Genomic DNA, 24,845 nt, shown 5'->3' with positions numbered 1-24,845 from the left:
GTAAAGAGGTAGGATTCAATCCATTTTTTTCCAGTAGAGCTTTAAAAAAGAACTTCTTGAGGTACAAGGATATGGTCTCAGCTGGTTCCCAGCCCATTCACACACACACACCTCACACCTGACACATCAGCTTTACGCTCTCCCCTCCCCACGGATCAGCTCCAGCTGCTCTGTGTGCCACAGGTACACCACAAACCAATTCTGCCTGATCTCCCCATTTCCAGAGCCCTTCCTTCATGTTGATGATGTTCATAAAATCACAGTTATTCAAACCTGCAAGATAGAAAAGAGATAAATAATTTACAACTTGGGCAAAGTGTCCATTTAGATTAATGCAAGGCTGAAAATAGTGCTTCTCTCCAATTCACTGGATGTCTTCTATAACATTCAGTCCAGTTTAATGGAATGATATTCCAGTTACATGAAGAAATGTATCCGTCACTCACTTTCTACTCCATTAATCCGCAATGGAGATGCTTATTTTAAAAATATCTGCCTTCAGTAGACTTGCACACTTGGCTAATTTTTGAGGTACGTTGTGATGATAAACATAAGGCCATCAGCTCTGAAAGAGAAAAACAGTGATCTCTCTGTTGATACAGATAAATCAGACTGGGAAAGGATCAAAGCTGGGACAGGTTGCCCAGGGAGGTGGTGGGGTCACCATGCTTGGAGGTGTTCAAGAACTGTGGAGATGTGGCACTGAAGGACACAGTTAGTGGCCATGTCAGGGGTGGGTTGATGGTTGGACTAGATGATCTTAGTGGTCTTCTACAACCTTAATGATTCTGTGATTCTATAGAAGGGCTTTCAAACCAGCTAAGTGTATCCTCCCAATTATCTCTCCAGAGTCAGACAACACTCTGAAGTGAGAAGAGAGAAGTGAGTCAGCCAAATGACCCTAGAGGAATGAGAAGAGTGTTGAAATACTCCACGAGCACCTAAAGGCTCCTGCATGAAGGGGTGGGTAGGCACAGGCACTACTTCAGCTCCCCCCCCCCTCCCATGACCAGGAGCAGCATCACTGAATTCACAGCATGTGGCCATCCCTGCCCAGACCACATTTGCTCTTCCTGCTTGCTATTGCACATGGAGCATTTGAGCTGTGCCTTGGTGACAGATCCAATGACACCCTCAGATCCATACTGGTGGAGCCAACAGTAGGTACTCTTCCGTCAGCTGGTGACTCAAGCATACCTATGTATATAGGTATGTGTGTATCTCAGAGAGCTTTTCCATAAGATGTTGGCCAAGGTGTCCCTCTCCTCACTACCATTCTGCCTCCTTCTTGGGTCAGGAGAGGAAAGACACAAAGAAGGATGTGTCTCACAGGGTGCTGTTATTTTACTAAGGTAGCACTTCTGGAAAATAACTGCAGTAAATTAGCACTCTGATGGCTGTATGCCAGCAGCACTCATAGGGCCCCAGGAAAGCTGAGGTCTGCCCCAGCCCAGAGCTCCCCTTTCCTGTTCAGTCTGAATGGTCTCTTAATGGGATTTTCAGACATGGCTGTGAGGGCAACTACCCAATCCAAACTGCACCATTTGCTCCCCAACTGCAGAAGAGCATTAACATCTGCAACCAGCTGATCACCGTGCTGGAGGAGAATAATTTTCACAGGTATGATTAAAAGTCACATTGCAGGAGGAAATGAGACCACAAAGGAAGACGTCCCCATGTGAGGTTTGCTGGCAGTGTAGCACATATGTATTGTTATATGAAAGTGAGAGCAGGGCTCCTTCTGGCCCAGGCAGCCCACCCTTAGCAGGAGCTTTGCACCATTTTCAGGGCCCAACTGGTAAGGAAGGAGAAACATCTCACTAGGTTTCAAAACTTGACGGAGGCTGCCACCTACTAACATGCAGCTGAAATGACCAAAACGGTGCAGTGTTTCAAGAAAGAAAAACACAACAAAAAAGGGAAGAAAGGTAGAAGAATGGAACTTGTAGGAGGGCTGAAAATGAAAAAGACTTTTGTCTTCTTCTGGCTGTGATGGTGAGGCAGGACATGCTGCCTTGAAGGGTTCAATTTTCCCTGTCTGAATCAATAGCTCTCAGCACATCATTCACACTCAGCTGCTTATCTAATTAAGTTAATTATTTTTTCTTTCCAATTACGCAGTGCCCACAAGTACAGAACGGTTTCCTAGAAAAAGTTGTCTGAAATGGTTTGATGCTCTGGGAGAAGAACCTGCACTCTGCAACAGTGCTGTTGAAGCTTTCTCTCCAGCTGCAGTGAGCCATGAGGTGTTGCTCGTTCCCAAACCATGGAGCAAGAAGCAGAATGGTTTCATTGGTGTGACAGGTAACCCAGTCCTGCCTTGGGCCTCAACAACCACTGAGTACATTTACACAGATTCTCTGTGAAATCAAGGAGGAGTACCTAAAAGTCCTGAGCTAGAAATGCCACATCAGCTGCTTCAAAGCATTTGAGTTTCTTGAGTCCAGAGCTGGTGACCAACTTTTTCCAGCATAGGTGGGATAGCTTGGAGAGCCAGCTAACATTATCACAGCTGTCCCATAGGCTGCTTGAGTGTGAACAGTAACAAAAGCTCACCACACTAACAAAGAAACAGAAATCAGTGCCCATTTCAAGATTTTGGAGACTTTCCACAGGGAGGGATGCAGTTTTTTTCCCCACTTTTGTGGGCCAGAAAGGCTGAAGGACAATCAACCCACACACTGTATTAGGCAACAGACCCAACCCTCCTGTATTCTCCCTGCCATCAAAAAGCCAAGTGTTCCTGCTTCCCTTGGCACCAGCAACCAGCTTCCATAGAAAGATAGAAAGAAAATGTCACCAGGCCTTTGTGACCTTTTTTCCTGTCCTCTGACAAGCTGCTGGAAGTTGTTTAAGATTCGAATTACAGTTAAAAACAAAGGAGGGTAAGAGGAAATTCCCAAAGTTTTCTTTTCATTCTGGATGTGATTCCCTGCTGATAGATGTAGTTCCTTACCATACATCCTAATGGCCCCTTTAAGGCAGACTCTTTTTCAGGAGAAGTATAGGGCGAGGTATTATCTCCTTTCATAGCTTTCAGGGTCCAAATGCAGGCCTTTCTGTACAAAGGCAATCTGGGTCTTCCCAGAAAGGAGAAATCAGCGAACAGCTCCAAAGCCTGAGCTGCCTGAGCAGAGAACCACCGTGGACATCTGGGAAGAAAATCTCTTGTAAACAGGGGACGTTGTTTTAGCACTTAGTGCTCAGCCTCTTTTTCTCCACCGCTATACACTATATACACAGAAACAGAGCAGGAGCCAGGTATCATTAATCTTAAATCTTTATATCTTCCTGGAACAACTAGTTGACAGCTGCTAAGCTACTGGCAAACTGTCTGCCTTAAGTATTTTTCCCCTTTCCTTTGGCACCATGCCCCTGGCTGGGTTTCAGCTGCACTTTGCAGAAACCATTCAGAACAATAACTACACACTGCCTCATAAAGTAAGAGTGGAGCGCATTCCCCCTCCAATCACGCCTGCAGCTCATTAACAACAACGTGACCTACACACATTTGCGTGGATGGGGGAAATTAGCTCTGCTGTGGACTTTCCTGCCCTTGCTGCAGCACCCAGTGCACCCACAGAGCAGTGGAAAACTCAGTTTACTCAGACAACTAGCAGGAAATAGGGTCTACACGAAGTCAAGGCACGAATGTCAGGATCGGTGTGTGCTTCTCTATTATCCGCATTTCATTCTACCGTTTCACACTCGAACTTCCCTCTCTTTTTACTCAGTTCACACAGGGTCCAATGGCAGCACAAGGGCAGCAGCGCCCACTGCAGCATCTCTGCTCTTAACGAACCTCTGATTCTCCTTCCTCCTGTGCCACCTTCCTCTACCTTTTGGTACTACAACCACTGCAAAACAGCACAGCGATTTTACGAAGGGGCGGAGGGGGGCAGCAGGGATCACGCTAAAAAGCTCGACTCCCATCGCCCAGCACTGCCTGCACTCACTTAGCGAAAGGCTTTTGCCAAGGAATTGGATGCTCTGTGGTCCCTTCGCCTTCACGCAGGATGCAGTCGTTTTCACTGCAGACCTCATTTGTGAGGCAAAGTTGGCAGAGGATCATAGAATGGCTTGGGGTGGAAGAGACCTCGAGGATCATCAAGGATGCAGTGGTGCCTGGTCCTTGTAACTTTTGGCAGCCTGTATCATCTGCCCATAAAGCCCATAAAGGGCACCTGGCCTGCATGACATTTCCTCAGCCAGGAAAAAAAATGATGCATAATTATTGTGACTGCATTCACGAAGTGACAGGGAGCCCACGAGCATAAGTGAGGATCATTGAGATAACAGACTAATGAGCAGGATGTCTACAGCCCATGAAGGAGCTAACAAAAGGATTACATGACACACCTGTGGTATTGCACAAGGAGGCTGTGGAGACCAGAAAATGCCTAAATATAGAGCTTATAAATGTACAGAGGGAGCTGAACGTTGCATTGCTAAAAACTAGCTCACTAGTGTGTATGCAGCATATGGATAGAATAATTAACCAATTAAAAAGTGCATGGAAGACAAGGGACGGGAGATGCTAACCAACAGGAGAAGCAATAACTAAGCACAGAGGACTAATGGAATGTACTTACACAGAGTGTGAGGTCTGGGTTCTCTGTAGTTGGGACAGCATTGGAAGCCACTGCTGCTGATGGCCTTGTGTGATGGGCACGAGCATAGGAGCTGAACTGATCATGGCAGAGTAGAGGCAACGCAGCATGGTCTGGAGGGAGAAATTGACTTGAAACCTGCTTTAAGTCTTAGCACACTAAATCCATCCACGGTCATCTGCCACAGTAACTCAGCGTATTAAACCTATGGGTTTTCTCTTCCACTTTTATCCATTTTGGAATATTCCTCATTAGCCACTAGTGGTCGTTGTTGTCCTGTGCAGCAACAATTCCTGGAGTTGGCACAGGGGGAGAACACTGACAAGTCATTTCCACACGCTTATTTCACCAGGTACAAACCACAGTCAATATCTGAAAGTCAAGCACAAAACAGTGGATCAGTTCCTTCATCAGGAGATGAGCGGGTGCTACACTTACCTCTCCTTGTAAATTACATTCAGCGTCAAGGAAAACACAACACTTTGACAACAATTAGGCACCGCAATGAATTGGAAACACTGCAGCAAGCCAAGCAGATGCTGCTTTGTTTACAGACTTCATGTAAACACTGATTCTGATGCAGCTCCTTTCATCCTGGGCGCACATTTGTCCCTCAAACTAACGACAGGCAATTGCAAAATCACAGGAAAATATGATGCCCCGTTTTGTGGAAGTCGTGTGTGTTTGCTGAGCGCTCATACAAAGCGAGCTCTCAGACAAAGCAGATGCAGTTCCACCAACATCCCCCCAAACCAACCCTCTGCAGTACATAGAGTTAAAAATTTAGGCCCAGGCTGACATAGGGGCACCACAGGCTTTTAAGTGCTTGGCTTTGACGTATCCAGCTGGTAGAGCAGAATTCACAAATATGAACACTGGGATGGGGGTGTTTGCAAAGCATATTTCAGTGCTGCATGGAGTTACCCTGGCTACTCTGGGTGAGCTGGGCCAGGCATTGGAAACCATACAGCCGCAGCCCTTGTCTGGATACCACAAGGTACACAAAAGGTGACCACGCTGTTATTAGTAAGTGGGATGGTATATACCTCACCAATGAAAAGCTCAGTACATGTGCGCTCTGAGCTGCCCTGATCATCAGGTATAATTTTCATGGGGCTGTGACACATCTTTATGCGGTTAAACTCTGTCTTGGTGGGGTTTTCAGGCCCTTGTGAAGTTGGAGGCTTAGATCTTCCTTCATTCATTACCTGTGCAACCTGATGTAGGGAGCCTGCTTTGGCAGAGGGGTTGGACTTGATGATCTTTGGAGGTCCCTTCCAACCCCTACAGTTCTTTTGTAGGATCTGCATTGGTGAAGAATGAATAGATCTTTATATATTTTAATTTTTCTTCAAAAACCAAAGTGGATCTTACAAATGCAGGAAGATCCAAACCTAAAACCCACCCAAAACAGAATTTAACCGCATTTCTGCCCCAAGATTTATTCTCCCTTGAGCTGATTCACTCTACAGCTCAACCCCTATTTGTCCAGACAGCCACATCCAACTGCAGTGGAAGGGTTAATAAGAAATGAAGATAAAAATTAGGGGAAAAAACAAAGAGTAACTTCTTTCACTTGTTCCATTTTTTCTGCATTTTGCAGATTAGAAATGGAATCACTGTAAAAACCTCATCTGTTGATAAAATGTCATATTACTGTTTCTCCCCAATCATAACCACTAATCAACACTGCAGTGATGCCATCCTGTCTGCTCTCTTTCTATGGGTTAATTATATACATATATAGCTACACGTGTGCATAAATATACGCATGAATATGTTCTCTTACACAGTTTACTTTCACGTGGGCAGGAGCTTCAGATGTCACCCATGAAGGGAGCTCCACCTCTTCTCTAGGGAAGGAAAGCAGGGGCTTTCCTTGGGACCAGCATGGTGTCCTGCCACCCATCTCAGACATGCAACAGCCCTTTTTGCCCATCCCTTTGGTAAAGCAACACATGACACACATCATCCATGTATGCACAGTGAGCAGGATTGAACTGATTGAGGCAATCTGATGGGCAAAGGACTTAAAACAGCCTCACGCTACCTCGAGCAATGTGGGAAAATAAGATTGCTAAGAACCCGATCCAATATGTTATCTACATTTTGTTGCTGTCATTAGGAACTTCTCCATTGACTTTTCTGTGCTTTGAATTAAGCACCAAGCTTATACAGTGAGAAATGGAAGAAGAAACTCTGGTTCTGAAGAAAGCTTTACAGCATCCTGTATGTGAGCCTCCTGCAAGCCTCTCAAGGCATGTGCTATTGCTACACAGCAGAAGGGAGACAATATGCACCTACATCCCAAATGCCTTCCTTGTTCTGGTACAGGAAATTGTTCTGAGGCCACTATTTCCTAAAATAATAATAAGAAAAAATGTTTTTAATCTTCTTTTCTGAACTTCTGTAAGGAAACGTACTCTACCCCCCACACACCTCCGTGGCAGATCAAAGCAAAGGGGCTCACACCACCCGTGCAGCAGGACGTGCTCTGGGTGCACTCTGAACGTTTAGTTGCAGGCTGTCCCAAAGGCTGCGTGTGCACTCACTAAGAAAAGGTGGTGGGGGGGGGGAAGCCTGTTAAAAAAATTCATTAACTTTAAATCCAGTTCCACATAAGTCCATTTTAGCGCAATCTATATTCAGGCAAGCATTTAAATATTCTATTAAAATGGATCCATCCTCAAATAATGTGGAATCCAGGGAAGTAATAGCTAACATCTCAGTGCTAAGCCTCCATCAGAGTCACTACGGTGCCGTGGTACCCCCTTCATTTCTCTCCAATTCTGGCACCTGTAACCATAGCAACATACACTGAAACCTCTCAAGCAGAACAGAACTGACAATCACAATAACAGCACAAAATACCTGAGGTGGGGGGAAAGAAAAAAAGAAAAGGAAAAGAAAAAAAGAGGAGAGGCACAAGCAGGTAGTTGGTGAAATTAAAAGCTGATGACATGAAAACAGCTGGAAACAAATGCTGGCGCACATGGCCACGTTTCATCAGGCAGATGGATTTGTGCAAACCTGGCCCACTCTCTCTTATTAGCTATGGAAAGAGAGGTAAAATAAATATTGTTTCAACAGAGAGGAGAAGTGTGAACTTGAAAAAGTTGTTGCAAATAGAAAGCAACTGTATTTCTGCTGCCTGAAGTCTGGCAGAGCTCAGGGTTTGCCCATGGAAAGGCAGTATCTTATCCAAATACAACATGCCTCAGAGAAACACCATCCAGCAAGAAAGAAAGAGAAGTCACCTTTTAAAGTGATTCTAAAAAGAATAATTCCATTAGTCTACATCAAAGAAAAGGTTTGAAATGAGCGTGAGTTAATAAACCATATATGTGTAAACTGGGATAACTTCCTAGACATTTAAGGGATCTAATTAGCATTTGAATGCTGTGAGGCAAGAAAGGGAAATGCTATCTTTAAACTGTAACAATCCAAAGTAGAAATGAGATTGACCTGTGTGGGAGAGCTGGGCAGGATGCAATGCAAGGTTGGCTCAGAAGGCTGACGGGGCCAGAGCTGGAAAATGAGAAAGACCAAGGCTTTCATGAGACCTGAGAAGAGGCCTTGTAGGTTTTATTTGTTAACTCACTGTGATGAATTTAGGAAACAGAACTACAGATCAAGAGAGGGGCTAACACCAGCATCCCCACTGTACCCCACTCACCTCATAAGAGCTGGGCATCAAAACCTCAGCAAAGTCATTGGGACAGTCAGCAAGCAAGGCCCTCTGGGGAAAAGAAAGGTAAGGAGAGAAGTATGAGACAAAAACAAACAAGATGCTAAACGAGACAGCCGAGGGAAAGAAGCACTATGGAGCTGTAACCCCAAAGAAACCAACAGCAGCTATTGCTTTGAGACTGGGTAGCATTTAGTTGCCTATGGGGCTTCATAGGCTCTCAAAAGTTGTGAATTACATTTGGCTGTAATGGCTACAACCCAGGCCATCTCCTGCTAGAAGACAAGCTACCAGGAGCCAGTCCTCTTCTCTCTGTGCTGGCTTCATGCAGGAAGACAGAGAGCAGTGGTGGCCCTGGGATGTCACTGCTCTGTCCTCAGGGTGATGATGGCAGAAGGTCCATGCTGTCCTTCTGCTCCAAGCATTCATTTTTTCCCTGCTCTTTTACTGATTCAAACCTCGGCATGCAACAGACTGGCGGTGGATTCAGTGGAAGCAGAGGAAGATTTGGGCTTGAAATAGAGAATGCTGAAAACGGAGGAGAGCTGAGATGTGAGCGAGCATTAATGTTCTGAGAAAAGGGTCAGTCTCTTCTTTCTCACTGGCTTCTCAGGGGAAAAATGTAACCGTTGAGCCACAGTGCATGAAAAAGCTGTCATTCACTGTCATGTAGGAAGCACCTTACACTCCTTCCTCTGGGGAATTTCCTCAGTCACTGGATTGTGTAAGAGAGAATATTTTTCCTCTACAATCGTGTCTCATTGACTCCAATTTTCTTCTTTGTCATTCATAAGAGTCTTTATGCTGACCTTCAAGAATGTTTTGAGCTTTCCAGCTGATTTCTCTAATGCCTCCAGGTTAATATGGGTTCCGTGGTAGCAGAGTTTAACGGCAGGTTTGCAAATAGCAGACAGACAAAGGCACAGGAAGGGATAGGGAAAAGCCGACAAGTGCAAACCATGGGGTGAAGCCATCCCTACAGCATCCCCAGATGTGGGAGCTCACAGTGGACCATTGAGTTCCATCTGTGTCCCCACACAGCACATCTGTGCCCACACCTCATTCAATGCTACCCAGAGTGAACTCATACCCCACTAAAGAAGACATTTTTACTTCAGTCTGATTTATGGAAAGATAGCCATTACTTTTTAGATTGCTAGGAACTACCACAGTGAAAGCATTTGCACCCAGCATCCCTGTACTTCTGCATTCACTTTCACCAAAATGTGTGAAAATCTTAACGACTCCAAACTTAAAGCTTTTATTTCACTTGTCAGCCTTAAAGCTAATTTATTATCATATGGGTTGATGCTGCAGGTTTGACTGCTAACATGAATATGTTATTATCCTGGACTTCATTCATTCTAATCTGGAATTTGCTAATAACCCATTTCTTATCTGAAAGTATTACCACTATTAATACAGTTGGGACTGTCTTACTTGGACCAGCATGCACTCCTCCATATAACTACAGCAGTCACAGAGGTTGTTCTCAGTTTTGCTCAGCGTGGTAAATATACCTGGATTCCTTCTACCCCAAAACATACACACATGGCAGATCAGGACATGGCAATGGAAGGATATTGTGACAATATTACTTCAAATCTTGGTCATTCTGAATTTCTTCTATTCTGGGATAAATCAGAGGCAAGTAAGTACAACTGTTATCTGGCCTGCTCCTGCTGTAGGACTCATGTAAAGGGCAGGATTAGGGCTTTACAGCTGTCCAGCTGTTACCTATCTACCAGTGGAAAAAAGTATATATATTAATTATTATATTTTAAACTCATGCCTTATGATTTCAGAATTAGGGCTGAATCCTATTAGGGAGACAAAAAGCTCCTTGTCATTCGTACAAGTCTAATAGTGCGATAGATAGAGAGGCTATTATATTTGGCACAATATTTAGAGAAATTAATCCTCAAGTGCAAAAGATTTGAGGGATTAACTGACTGAGTGACAGCTGAGCTCATCCAGCCTACATCCTTGGATTGTGCAACAAAACCATTTGCCTTCAAGTTGAGTGCATTCCTCACTCCTGCCTGAGTCAGCACGACTCCTGCCCATATTGCTCTCAGGTCCTCCAGGGAGATCAAGAACCTAATAAATAAATCCACATTTCATGGCAGTTTGCTGCACTCATTCCTAAGTTTTTGCATCTTCTGTCTTCCCTCTGTATAAAAAAATAAAGATCTATCCTATACATAATGGCTATTAAGGCATTGAAAATTTGATTGAAAGTCATTGGAACTATATGTTTTCAATGAGAAATGATGTGTGGGCATCACACAGACAAGCATGTCCACTAAGTACCACCAGTCACTCCCAAGCACTGCCTGAAGGCTACCTAACCAGCACAAGACCCTACCTAATGCGTTAATCCTTCACACAACAGAAAAACAACTATTCCCCTAGTTTGAAGGAGAAGAGAGGACATCTGCAGTTCTGCAGGCAGGTAGAGAACAGAAGGAAGCATCCCTTGTCCTGGAAGGAGGCATTGCCATGGCAGAGGCATCATTAGCAGAGCTCCCTGGCTGAGCAGCCAGGACCTGGAAGGGAAGGAGAGGAGATTTCATGGTTGCCATGGCAGTGGCAGCATGGGGCCATGGCAAGAGAACAAGATACATTAACAGCAAGCTTATTTTTGTAAGCTTTGTTAAAAAAAAATCTGTGAAAATAGCTAAAATAAATTTACAGTGAATATTTCCGATGTCTCAGGACTTTGTAGGCAAAGAAATAGTTGAATGAACATTAGATGATGTGCAATTTTGCTCCGTGCAGCTTTGTAGAAGCCAGTGAGGTTACAAAGTTGCATCCAAAATGATCTCATAGATTACAGAGCTATGGCACTTCTTGCCTTTGTAGGGTGTGAGGTACTACAGGAGGTACTGCTTAAGGTACTACAGATGGCTGTCACTACCAGTCAGCTTCTCCAAGCCACTTTCTTGTACAGCATCCATAGGACTCACAGCTCTGAACCGTAGAGCAAATTATGGTTATTAAGAATAGGCCGCACATTTGCATGTCTTCACGGTGAGGATACACCTGAGAGCTATCCTCTCAACAGGCAACATGAACAGGAACAGCACAGTGGGGAGATGGGGAGGAGAGCACCCAGCCCTGTCCGCTTTCGCTTAATAACCTGCACATCTCTGGGGTGCCCCTGCACTAACAACCTCCTGTATTGTGATGTGTGAGACGACGTGGAGAACATCAAGGTGCCTTCAGCCTTTGCCAACACATAAAATCTTCCCTCCATTCCTTAAAATTCTCCTTTAACCTTAATTAAAATCCTCTTAGCTCACAAGCTTGTTGTTCAAAAGCTGAGATACCCTCTCTGGATTTCCCCCTGCTTTAGTTCACACCACATCTAAAGGTAGGGTGATCCTTTCATTTCTTTTGCTCATACTGCCAGCATGGTTAAGGCCTTATCAAATCTCTTCCCGACTGCAATATTTCTTTTCAAGGAAGCTTACTAACCCTTACCTGTTTTTCATTTTGACCTGCAAATAGCAAAATACCATCAACTGGAAAAGATAATTATTCATTTGTGAAAGTGTTATTATTTTTTTTTATTCTATGCTATGGGCAATACAAATGCCACTCCAAGTCAGGTTGTATTAAGTAGTTTCATGTCACATGACACAGTGTGAATTGACACATGCTGTGCTGTTGTATGAGATCTAGGGTTGCTTGTTTGAAGAGATTTTTTTCTTTTCTATTTAGGAGAAGATATTAGGTACTATAGATATTATATGATCTGTCCATTAGCTAAAAAATACATCCAGATTCTGATATTCAGACCAAAAGAAAACCTGAGAATGATGGCTTACATATCTATAGATAGCCAGCTTATCCCTTACAATAAACTCCATATCTGAATACATATAGTTATAGAAAAATAAATATTAAACCTCTATGCTGCTACCAAAATTCAACGAGTATCAGGAGCATAGTAACTTCTGCTGCATATTAATGATTGGTAGCATGCTCTAAAAAGCCTCCTAGGAGTTTCTGCACTGTTTCATTTCTCAGTAATTTATGGAAAAGTGAAGGATTAACAAACAACTGTTCTCACTCTGCCAGACCCCACCCTAGACCTGTAATACCAGGTGATATTTCCAAATTATGGAAAGGAGTGGGATGGAAGGTCTTATGTGATGCTGATGTTACAAGTTGACTCAGTTCCCTTGTCAGTCAAGTCAATTAAAATCAATTTAATTAAAACCCTAATCACAGTTCATTAAACCTATGCATACAAACCTTGACAATATTTGGTTATTTGGTTGGTTTAGATTTTCCATGCTTTGCTTTCCATGAGTCTGGAAAGCCTCAAGGTAGTTCTCTTGCAAAGGAATGGGAACCAAAGAGAAACAAAGCACTGTCCTGGTCAAAGTCATATTATCTTGGTTTGTAAATCAGCATCCTCTTCCCATTTTCTAAACTTAATGGCTGCCTAGGTTACTCAACCATTCCACTCTGGAACAGGCTGATTACCATCAGCATCAGTGCTTCAGATGCTGTGAGCCATCCAGGAGGTTTCTTCTCAAAAGGGTCCACCCTTTCAATTCCATCATGTTCCCCACCATAACAGTGAGCCATATGTCTCTACCCCCGCTGATCTCCAAGCACACAGTCTCAGCTATGGATTTACTATTTTCTTTAATTCCATCCTCAGGCCCTTTCCTACATGCCACCTCAGTCCTTTGCTCTCCCTAATGTTTTAGAAGAAATGACTGCCTTCATCTGCTTTTCCTGGACAGTTCAACAAAGAGAAGATATAAAGCTTGAAGTAAAATCCAGCCAAAACGTCTCCCTTTTAACTAGTATTGCATCAAAGTCATGGATTTTAATATCAAATTCTACAACACATCCACTTGCTCACTGTCAATATTCAGTGACTCCCCAGTGACCCGGTGCTTACAATTTGCAATGAATCCCCAAAGCAAAAAAAAAGTCTCACAAAGCTTTATGATTTGATCATGAAAGTTTTGCAGCACTCTGAGGTTTTAAACCCTTCAGCTGAGAATGAAACTTTACAGATATACATATACACACATATATATTTTAACCAGCTCTACACAAAGGGCCTGTATTGAAGGCAGCGAGAACAGAATGACATCAAGATCCTCCAGAAGGCCTTGATCCAAAGGACAGAGCTTCTCTAGCACAGGACTGGGACAAACAGACACAGGTTCTCCCCATCTCCCATTCTGGAAGGAGAGAGACTTGCTGGGGACACAAAGCAGAAATCATTGGGGTGTGAAGATGTATCTCTGTAGGGCAGCGCAGGTGCTAAATCCCAATTCAATCCAAACCCAACCAAAATCAGTAGCAACACTCATGATCTCAGTGGCACATACAGGTCCTAAAGCTATGTCTATATCCTGATCACACCAAAAACTTCCACGACACTCGGCTGGAGCATTAGACCCATAACAAAATAAAACCACAGCACTGTTCCAGCCCTCTCCACTGTGTCCCACTTGTTGGACTGTCACAAAGGAGGGCCCTGGGTTGGCACGACGTGGCAGGCCAAGCAAACAACTTCAAGTCAAACCCACAGCCTCCAAAGCCCAGATTTGGAAAACAAGGACTTGCCAAAAAATAGTAATAATAACCAACGCTTTATGACAGTCACTTAGCAGTGATTCCCTGTGCAGTTCGTGCACCCACGTGTGCAAAGCAAGGCAACCCCCTACCTCTTGTCAGCAGCACCAGAATCGCGTATGCTTAACAATGACTGTGGTTGGAGTGTTGCATTTGCAAGCAAAACACACTCTTACTTTCTCAATATTGGCTCCTTTATCGCGGGCTCTTACAGCTGACAACACAGCGAAGAACTTCATAAAGAAAGTCTCATGATAGCTGTTATTTATTATGCAAATACTGCCTGCCATGGCAACATTGCATCCAGTAGTTTGCTTTATTTGCTCTGGTACATGCATATTCAAATTAAGGCTGCGTACATTGTGCCTACACATTACAAAGATTTTGTTTTCCTTGACACTTACAGGAGAACAAACTGCAATTAATACAGCCTGTTTAAGCAGACAGCACCCAATTAGTTATCATCCATTTTCAGATTGGGACTCTAGACAAAAAAACATGGAGCTGGCTTCTTATTCAAAAGCAAAATACATCCAAACTACAGGTTTTCAAAGACACATTTAACTCACAATGGCCAGGATACTCGCTTGGCCTTTAATGTGAAATGGAGTGTTAATTTTTCTCTGTCACCTCTTAATTGCTTCCTTATTATACTGTTCAAGCAGTTAATTGCTAGACTGAGTGAAAGAGTGTTTTCAAGGGAAAGGAAATGCCACAGCATGAAAGAAAAAAAAAAAAAGAAAAAATAGAAGCAGCGTAATTGGGCCTGATATAACATTAGTTGTGCTATTGCCTTTAATGGTAACTACAAAAAATTAATAGGAATAGCCAAACTGTTTGCTATCGCAACACAAGCCAGGAGACGTGTCGGGAGCTTTGCATGCGGCGGGATCGCGCTCTCAATGGATCCATCTATTTGGTGTGTTTACATACACAGCGTTTTGTTCAGCTTTATCCCGCTCCACCAGGTGCCTTACCTACTTGCAGTGAATGAGCTGCTTCTCAGAGTCACAATTCTCATCCTGTTCGTAGTTGTCTACGTGGTGAAGGGCATCCCAGTGATGTTTTCCTGCCACCACTGCTCTTGCTTTAACTAGAAGGAATCGGGATGATGAAGACCACAAGCACAGCCAATCCACAGCGAATTAATTCCCCTCTTCCACCTCAGCCCAGCACCAGTGATACTCCTCAGAAATAAAGGCCAATGCTTATGCAAGAGGAGTGAGTCAACAGGGAAAGACTTGACTGATGTCATGGAGGGAAAATGGATACTCCAGATGCAAAGGCAAGAATTACAGGCATTTATTTAAACAACATGTGATTGCAGGCTCTAATGAGGATCTTTGTGTGACAGTGCTAGAATTCGTGATTAGTATTATTTCCTCCATCCTCTAATTTTTATTAGAGAATAGTAATTATTAGTGGAGGGAAGAAGCAGAAAAAAAAGCAGACACCGATGATACTGCCACATGGTAGATGTAAATATGCACATTAATTTATAAGAAAAGTGAGTTAAATACGAATTTTGAATTAATTTCCTAAATGTAGCTTCCCAGTGGACAATAGAAAGGAGATGATCCAGTTACTAACTTGTGCTTATTAGCATTCAAACATGCTGATTAACTCATTAGTAAGACTACATTTGAAGTACTCCCTTTTGTTTCCGCCTCTAAGCTGTTGGTCTTCCATTTATTTGTTTATTTGCCAGGAGGAAGAAAACACATTTATTTAGGGCTGAGAAGAATGAGTCAACCCCAGCTGAAGAACAGTAAGTTTTATTCCACATTAAAATATCCCCTTTCATTTTGCAGGAGTTTTTGAAGCACTATCATCTGCTGAACCAGGTGGGTGAAAATAAGCAGGTTCCTGATAAGGTTGTAATTTCATCTGAAGAAAATTATGGGCAGCAACTATCAAAGCAAAATTGAGCTTTCTACCAAATAATCTCTGAATTACACTCCAAAACCACATTGCCAATGTCACTGAGAGAGAGTGGTGAAGCTCTACCTACGTCCAATGCCAAGGGACCAGGCTGCTTCCAATTCTTGTAGCACATTGTCTGGTCTCACAAAAATGAGGCGTTTTATAGCAATCATAGCATCAGCTCCCATTCCTGATCATGAGAATCATGATCATGAGAATTTTCCTTCTTTTCATACTATAAATGCATTCTCTTGACCATTTCCCAGCATCCCCGTTATCTGCATATATTTATATGGCCTTCCTTTCCACCTGACCAATATATCTCACAAGCTTTGTTTTCTTCCGTCCCACCACTCTTTTGGAATATTTAATAAAGAAGATGCTGAGTAATAGGATAAATTAGATATTCTACCACACATGACACAGACCCATCTTTGCCCCATGCCTAGCCCATCATCTAATGTCTTCTTGTTGAAACACAGAAATTGTTAAGAAGAGTTGAAGCAAACCGTGATATCTCTCTTCCACTGCTGTAATTAATAACACACCTGAGGATCTCATTTTGCATAGTAGGGTTCCCGAAACCTTTAAATGAAAAGGTCTGCTCTCCAAATAGTGCCTAAGTATGTATATATATGTGTATATATATATATATATATATTACCGCTTATGCAGCATCTTGCTGTTACTACAGGATAGTAACAACCTCTTTGTACATTTGTGCAATTTAACAGGACATAAATACGTCTTCTGAATAAGCTATAATTAAATTGAACAACTTGATGTCTTATTTTCATAGAAATCCATTTTATTAAACTATCTGCCTGCTTCCATTCTTTTATATTTAGATCTTTACCTAAATCTCTCTCCTTTTTCCCTTTAACTTCCAATTTGCCTTTGTCTAAGGATACTGAAAATGTCCTATATAGCCTTGAAATCAATTTAGTGAGACAGTCTCTTTGTACAACAATTTTTCAATCTGTGACATTTGCATTTCTATACCTTTTTTTAATTCACAAAGAATAGCATGTCTTATCCAAAGGAAACGGGAAAACTGAGCTCCAGGAATATTAAATTCTTCTACAAATTGGTCAAACGATTTAAAACGTCCATCCTTAAACAAATCTTTAATACAAATGAACTCTTTTTGTTGCTAGGTTCTAAAGGCTCCATTTCTTAACAAAAGTGGAAGGCTCTCATTATAACACAATGGAGTTAAGGGAGACAATTTCTCATTCCAGCCCATGAATTTATGCACTTTCCCGACATTTTACAGACTGGAAAATAGTTGTTAACATAATCTTTTCCTGTCACACTATTTTAATATATGTTTTTATGTCCGTACTATCAGGTTCAAGTTCCTTTTATATATATATATATATATATATATATAAAATTCTACAAAATTGTAAAGGAAATTACCCTTGTCAGGTTCTTATCACTCACAGTTGTGATGTGTTAATCCTTCTCTCCTGTTGCAGTTCTTGCAGACCTTCTCCTTTTTATTGCAATAAACCTTCTATTTTCTTGCAATAAACCTTCCATCTAAATACCACAATCCCAATAAAAGAAATAAGTCTGCATTTCACTTTATCTCTGTTGTGACCATAAAAGAATAAAAAAAGTCATTAATACAGGAAGAAAACAGAGTATTAGAGGTGTAATTTAAACAGAAGTTTGCTTTAGAGTTCAGAGCATGAGAGTTTCTAATTCCACATGGTAATAACATTCACTTAAACCTTCCTATCTCTCCAGAATAGAGCCAGGCTGTATAGAAACTGCACTTTTAACCAGGACTGAAAGGTCTTCTGTATCATACTGAAAAGGAGATGTCTCTGCCAACAGAGAGCTACAGGGCAGCAGAATTATTTAGGAAGAGTTAATCTCAGCTAATACTGCTCTGCTAAGACACAGAAATCTGAGCCAAGCTTGCTCCACAGCTAATGGAGAGAGACAGCAGGTGTCCTCCATAGAGCATGTGGGATGAACTCCTCTCTCCAGGTACTGGGCCAATGGTTGAAGAACACCGGATGAGAAGCTCAAAGTGCCAGATTGAGCTGGCTAAGCAAAGCACAAAACACTTTGTCCCATGGGTTTGCTTCCATCAACAACTCCAGAGCTTCTTCCATGTGACCACCTGTTTGGAATATGCACCATTTCTCAATAAAAAGTTACCTCTTGAGAACAAAAGAATGGCCTTAAACCCTTTGCAGTCAGTAACTGTATATTCACATGTGAATCTGTCAGTTCAGGCTTGTGTAACATTCCTGCTCAGGTTGTCTTCTGGACTCAAAGTTGCCAAGAGATTGTACCTCAGTAAAGGTGGTGAATTGCAGCTTTCTAGCTCTAAATGCAGGGAAACATCAGCATTTCTGTGACAGATGGGAGCTGAAAACACTAACAAGGCAACAGTAAAAACACGGCTGTCAAAGCATTGATGGGAAAAGCAGTGCCTGAAGAAAGTATCCTTTGACACCCTCCTGCTATAACCTCTTCCCCTTCCTACAAATTGAACAACATCTCCTCAGCAGAGGGCCAGATTTTAAGAGATGCTAATCAGCCAGCACTGAAGTCAATAAGCACTGGAGGTGCTCAGCGCAACCAGTTAGAAGAGGTCCAGGTCCCAGTGAAAACACTGCTCAGCTTCCTCCAGCAGCACTGCCAAATGCAGAAAGTCAAAACAGCACGACACAATCCTACATGCATCTCTGCAGTTTGTTTTCCCTTTCTACTCGTGTTCAAATTTCTGAGCACTTCTGAGTTGGAACTGCTCTCCAAGTGAGTGAGATTTCAGATTATTTTTCCTGGAATTTAGAATAGGTTGAAGTGCTTCCTATTCTAGGAACCCCACCTCTCCCTCTGTGATAATTAATTACAGACTCTGAGCTACATCATCTACAATGTGCCTATATTCAAAATCTTCATAAATAAAAACAAAAACCGGACTAAACTCAAATGTTATTCTGGAAAATATAGGTATTTCTCTCATAAGAACATGGCATCTCATCCATTTCCAATTATCCCTTTATATTTTAAAAATCTACAAGAAACACTTATGCAAACAAACTGGCTGTTGATGCCTATACCTTGCACTATGTCAGACTTTCAGGCCCAGATACCTCTGGCAATATATGCCTGACTGGAGAATTCATGCATGTCAATCAGCAGCAGCAAAACCAACCCCAAACCAGGCTCTAAACCTTGTTGTACTAAGATTCTTTTGAAGCAACTCCAGTGACCAATGCACTCTAGACTCAAAGAGGAGCCATGGAGAGCAGTGCTGGCGTACCTATTGCCTAACACCGGGGCCCTAATCAGTCAATCTAAATCAACCACTTAATCACAGAAAAAAAAGAAAAGTAGAAGTAAAACATTGCCTAAGACTGCATCCAGCTATGTTACATACAAATGCTTCAGTGACTAAAAAGCTGAAGGTGAAACGGCTGCATGGCAGGATCAGCAGAAGCCTTTCCTCTCCATCCTTCCACTACATGATAGATCAATGTGATCTTTGAGATGCTTACCCAACCTGCTCACAAAGATTTGTGACAAAAACACCACAATCTGTTTTCTCTGTTTCATCATTTCCCCTTCTTCCCACTGGTTTGCTTGCCTTGCCTTATGACTTCCTGTAGCCTGTTAGATTTTACTTCCACACTGTAAGCACTCATTGTAACCAAACGAAGCACATGAAACCAACGTCATTCCACTGCTGTTCTGTTAAAGCCACTGGATTTATTTGGGGATTGAATTTGCTCTTCTTATGTGAGAAATAGGGGATACAGAAAGAGATAAAAGAAGAATGAAAATAAAAAGTGACCTTGGTGGTCATATTTTCTTTAATCCACGAGGGCCACTCGATGAATGCATGTAGCCAGGCCTACAATAGTGCTTACATTTAAACTCGGGTGGGTGTAAATATAGGTAAGGGCACTAATCAGCCAGGTGGCTACATGTTACCCTGAACACATGCAATTAAGTACAAGGGCAATTTTCTCCCAGAGGTTAGTTATTTCATAGCCAATTACCCAGGCAGCTTCACCCCACTTTGAACTGTGTGTGGAGTAAGAGCCATGTCTGCATCTGGACCTTCAATAGATTCCCTGTAGCTTTAGCCATCAGCCCTATTCATCTTTTTCTAAAGTAGTTACAGCATCCACCTGCCTTTCAGCATTTAACTCCTTCATTTGTAAAGAAGCAAGCAGAACATTTGAACAAAAAAGATATTTTTATCTTTATAATAGGCGAGGCAATTTTAGCACTATATGTCTATGAAACTCAGCATTCAGCCTCGTAGAGTATCTTCACAAAATTAGCAAATGCACGTTATTCAACAGATACACTCTGCAAAGCAAGCCTTTCGAGTGAGAAATCTGTATTGTTTCTTGTTCAGAATATGGCAGGTCCAAAGGAGATTGACTGAATGAACAAGAGGAGAATACATCCAGCTAACACAAGCTAACTCTGCGATCTATTTATGTAATGCATTAATAATACAATTAAATCAAATATTAATGGAATATGCTGAATATCTCTGAAAAGACACATATCACAGGCTGTGTAGATAGCTCTGTACGTGTAAGTGTATTTGTGTTTTATTCCCACAAGACACACTGTTATGTTACAAACACACAGGCAGAACACGTACATCTGCACACACCCAACCCACGCGCACGCAGACTGAAAGAGATGAGGTCATTGCAAAAGCAAAAGGTGATGTGGACTCTGGGGGAGGAATCACCATGCTGTGCTGCCTCTGTCTGCAGTGCTCTGTTCATAGAGCTGAACTGTAACTGCGGCATCAAGATGGGGCTTTTCTCTCTTGAAATTGCATCCTGCAGGCCACAGCTCAGCACTAGAGCACCTTCAGTACTGGAGCTACCAGAGTAGCTCCAATAGTTACCCCATCAGGTTACGCGTGTAATCAGATCAGGTTGTGCCCATCCATCACCAACACACAAATCTATGGGTGGAGCAGCTCCTGCTGCCAGGTCCCATTGGTGACACAGATGTGTACCTGAAAGTTCAGCTCCCACAGATTGCAATGCCCTGGGGCTCACTTAAGCACCCCGTATCCATGATGTGGCACAGAGCTGCCCTAAAGCATCTCCCAACACTATCCAGGTCAGGCCAGACAAGAGCAGGGGGACAATTTAACAGCCTGATGATATGATTGCAAAAGCACTTCCAAACCCCTCAGCTGCCATTCATCCCCAAAATCTCCCTCTAAATTACAAAAAGTACAGAGCTATAAAAAATAAATAAAAATGAAAGACCCCAACTTATTTCTCTGAGCTTTCCTTTGCGCCCTTTTGGAGAGATTTTAATAATAGTAAGTATGTTGGCTCTTTTGAAGGAAAAAAATCCACGGTGTGGAACAACAGCCCAGACCAGCTACACATTCTCCTTCCATAAAGATAAAAGATACTGGGGAAAAGGCAGCACCCATTGTACTTCGCAGTTTCTAGGTTGCCAAGTTCTCACTAAAAGATGAACATAAAAGCAGAACACAAATAGGATTTTGAACAGGAAGAAAAAAATAAAGGGGGGAAAAAAATAGAGCAAAGTTTCCATGAAATAAATATCCCTCAGTGAAAAAAAGTCTATTTTTCAAATGGCCACGGTGATTCTGTGCTGCACAGTGAGCGTGCTGCACTTTGGCTGCACTAAATTCCTACCCCCCTGCCCTTGCTGTGCATCTCTCAGGAACAAACTGCCGTTTGAAGCATTACTGCTTGGTCAGTGCTGGTATCGATGCATCACGAGGCATTTCTGTGAGTTTTATTTGCAAACGAATAACATAAGTTTCAAAATCTTACTAAGTAGCAAAAAAAAAAAAAAAGCAACCCAAAATTAATCAAGCCCATGTTGGCAATTAGATATCCCTCTAATAATTAATTCCTGTCCATTACAGCTTTTACAAAACAAATTACCACCAGACAGTTCAGGTAGAGAACTGTAAAACACATGCAAGTTCTCCAGCTTATATTTAAAATCCAGCTGCTCCTGGCACACTGCAGAAAGTTCAAATTCACTTTTAAACTGTAACCCTCCCGTGCTACAGATTGAAAAAATATGTCGTATCAAACATCCCCATAAATTAGAGACGCTCCTTTAAAACGTCAAGGAAAGATCCTACTGTGCTTAGGATGTCAGCATAACTCTAAAAATACAGAGTGATGAGGCATGGAGACAATTTATAGCGGAAATCAAGCACGCTTTTCAACTTGCATGCCCAAAATATGTGGTAAATCAAACAATTCCTTCCCTTCTGAAATTGAAGTTGAACTGCAACTGTATTACCATCATATAAATTGTCTGAATTACAGTGATATCTGACTGCAATATTTAGAGACCCTCAGCTGCATTGTTGGATTGGGTTTTTGGGGGGCTCTTTTTGATTGCTTGGCTGTGGCTTTATGGAACCGAACACAGCAGTTTTGAAAGCAAACAACATCAGTTGAATCCATTGAGTTCACCATTTGCTTACAATGGTGTTGGATAGGAATCTCATCTTTTAGTTCAGCCCTGTTAGCCCTCCTGGAGAACAGAGTATTTCCAGGAAAAATCAGTAAGCAAATGCTTTGAGGCTGAGCCTGCCCTGAGCTGTGTGAACCCTGCCAACTCCCTGGGTCTGCATGGAGCCCCATTTGATTAAAAGGGGCCCCGTGCTAACACAGGAATCTCCTTTTACAGATCTCACTGCAGGACCAAGCCTGCAGTATTTCCTGCTGATTAATAACTGTTTATCTAAAGAGCTACTTCTTTGCTTTTTAGCAGGCAAAAAAAAATACATATAAAAATAGCACTGATTATATTCTATAAATTGAGGGATTAAAAAAAAAAAAAGAAGAAGAAGAAGGAAAAAAAAGAAGGGGAAGAAGACTAAAACATAATACTCTAACCCAAATTTAGGCAAGATGAGATTTTCATACACAGAAAGAAAATTCCTGGAGTTTTCTTAATCAAAGGCAAAAATTTTGCTACATGGCTACATTGCAGACTACTTCAACTGCAAGGATCACACATAATGAGGTGGGTTATAAGAGAAATGACCAGTAGTGTGGTTCCTAGACTCCAAATCCGTACTTCTTATTTACACAGCCCTGCCATGTAATTATCAGAAATCTCAGCCCGGTTATCAGCAACTCCTTGTGCTTTCTTCCTTTCCAGGCAGAGGGAAGGGAGGACATCACTTTGCTGGTGCAGATTTTCTCCTTTTAAATCATTTTGAGACCCGTCAGCCACTTCCAAGTGGTGCCAAGAGCCGGGCCAGGCAAGTGGCTGCGGAGAGAACGCGTTCCTCTCCCCGTGGGAGCTGCGGGGCTCTGCCCACGAGATGGCAGGCTGCGATGCTCTATGCATTTTCCAGCCAGCGCTCAACTGGAAATAGTTTCCCCTCTCAAATGACAGCAGCCCCAGGTAGCGGGGGTGACATTTGCTTTACATTATGATACACACTAATTAATCATTAGCAATCCCAGAAGTATGTCGACTAAAAATGCTTTGCTACGGCTCATCACAGTAGGGGCTTTCAATATTGATACTATTACACACACATATGTTCCACGGCTGGATGTTATATACCCATGGATTTAGTTTTTTAGGCTACAGGATATCTTTTAAGTGCTCCTAATTATTGTTTGATCAAAATCCATATAGTCAGTAATGAACTTAGTATCTTGTACTTTACGTGATAAACTCTTGAGGTTAGGTCACCAAATGATTGCTCAGCTTGGTGATATAATCGGTCTTTTACAGGCTGCAAAATGGACTGGAACTTTTTGTGGCACAATCCAGCCTTTTCAGACTGGTTGACATTTTTCCCCCTATGTGGTGGTCTCTATGCCAACAGCCTGGGGCCACCTCAGTCCCCCAACAAGGGGATGCCCACCAGCAACCATGGACACAGCCAACGGTGCCTCAGCAAAATGAGGGGAGAGCTGAGAGCACTGTAAGGGGTGATGCCCTGACTGCATTTCAAATGCGATGAAAGCCTCGTGCTGCTTCTCTGAAGACACTGAGATATTTTGATTCACTTCTACTACCAGAACAGGCACAGAAAATCAGAGCTGATGAAGAGTGCAGGGAAGTTAACATTAAAAAAGCTGAATGGGTCAGTACTACATCCAAAAGTACAAGTAGCTCTCAGTCCACCTTTGCATGCCTTCAACCTCAGTGAAAAGCACCCAACAGACAGTAAAGGAGAGACTAGTGCTTTAGTTTCATGCAAGTATTAGATGAGCTATTTTGGAAGAAATGAGTACAAACTTTCTGCCTGAGAACTCTTTCTCATTGGCTGCAGAGCTGCTGATTTGCCCCCTTCTGCCACCTCATCATTCCCACACGAAAGCAAATACCAAGCATCCATTACAGATCACTGAGGAACAGGAAAAGGCTTCCCAGAGAGGTGGTGGATGACCCATTCCTGGGTATACTCACGGTCAGGCTGGATGGGGCTTTGAGCACCTGGTGGAGCTGTAGGTGTCCTTGATCACTGCAGGGGTTGGACCAGATGGCCTTTAAGGGTTCCTTCCAACTCAAACGACTCTGTGATTCTATGATCATACCACACCAGTCTTGCTCTCAGTAGGTTCATCTTCAGTGTTCTTAAGCAATTAGCCATTCAAGGAAATAGTAGAGCAATTGAGCAACAAGTGGAATCAGAGTTTAAATGTTCTATGATCCAAAAAATCCTGAGTGCTAAAACAATTTGTAAGGAAGAATTTCAGCCACAATAGCCTTAGAAACACTCAAATTAATGAAAGGGGTTCCTTTGAGGTGGTCCGAAGATGGCTGAGCTTTAAAATGATGTTAGAGAAGAAGATACTCCCACAGTGCAAAGTCGGGCTCTGGATGGCCACCATCTTTGGGGCTTCTACATGTTGAAATTTTCCACTGCTCCTCCTTTCTGACACTGATCACATTGAAAGTTTCTCAGGGAGTCATCTGCATGGGACAAAAGGTAAAATGTCTTAGGAAAACCTCTTCTAAACATAATAAATAAAACCCTT

General features: G+C 42.5%; 2 long non-coding RNA genes across 2 annotated transcripts; both read right to left on the bottom strand.

Annotated features, from left to right (window-relative positions):
* Positions 1-111: 111 nt before the first annotated feature.
* Positions 112-4,982, bottom strand: LOC107312664 (uncharacterized). The gene is made up of 3 exons (XR_001554540.3): positions 4,593-4,982; positions 447-565; positions 112-273 (listed from the first exon to the last, which is right to left on the bottom strand). It is a non-coding gene; the product is annotated as an uncharacterized LOC107312664 (long non-coding RNA).
* Positions 4,983-8,068: 3,086 nt separating this feature from the next.
* On the bottom strand, positions 8,069-24,780 carry LOC146760951 (uncharacterized). The gene is made up of 3 exons (XR_014945137.1): positions 24,274-24,780; positions 8,287-8,349; positions 8,069-8,138 (listed from the first exon to the last, which is right to left on the bottom strand). It is a non-coding gene; the product is annotated as an uncharacterized LOC146760951 (long non-coding RNA).
* Positions 24,781-24,845: the final 65 nt, after the last annotated feature.

The sequence above is a fragment of the Coturnix japonica genome, chromosome 4 (assembly GCF_054131305.1).
Source record: "Coturnix japonica strain WE chromosome 4, WE-NBRP24, whole genome shotgun sequence".
NCBI lineage: Eukaryota > Metazoa > Chordata > Aves > Galliformes > Phasianidae > Coturnix > Coturnix japonica.
The sequence above is the reverse complement of the archived record's forward strand: the minus strand, read 5'-3'. Positions and strand labels throughout refer to the sequence as shown.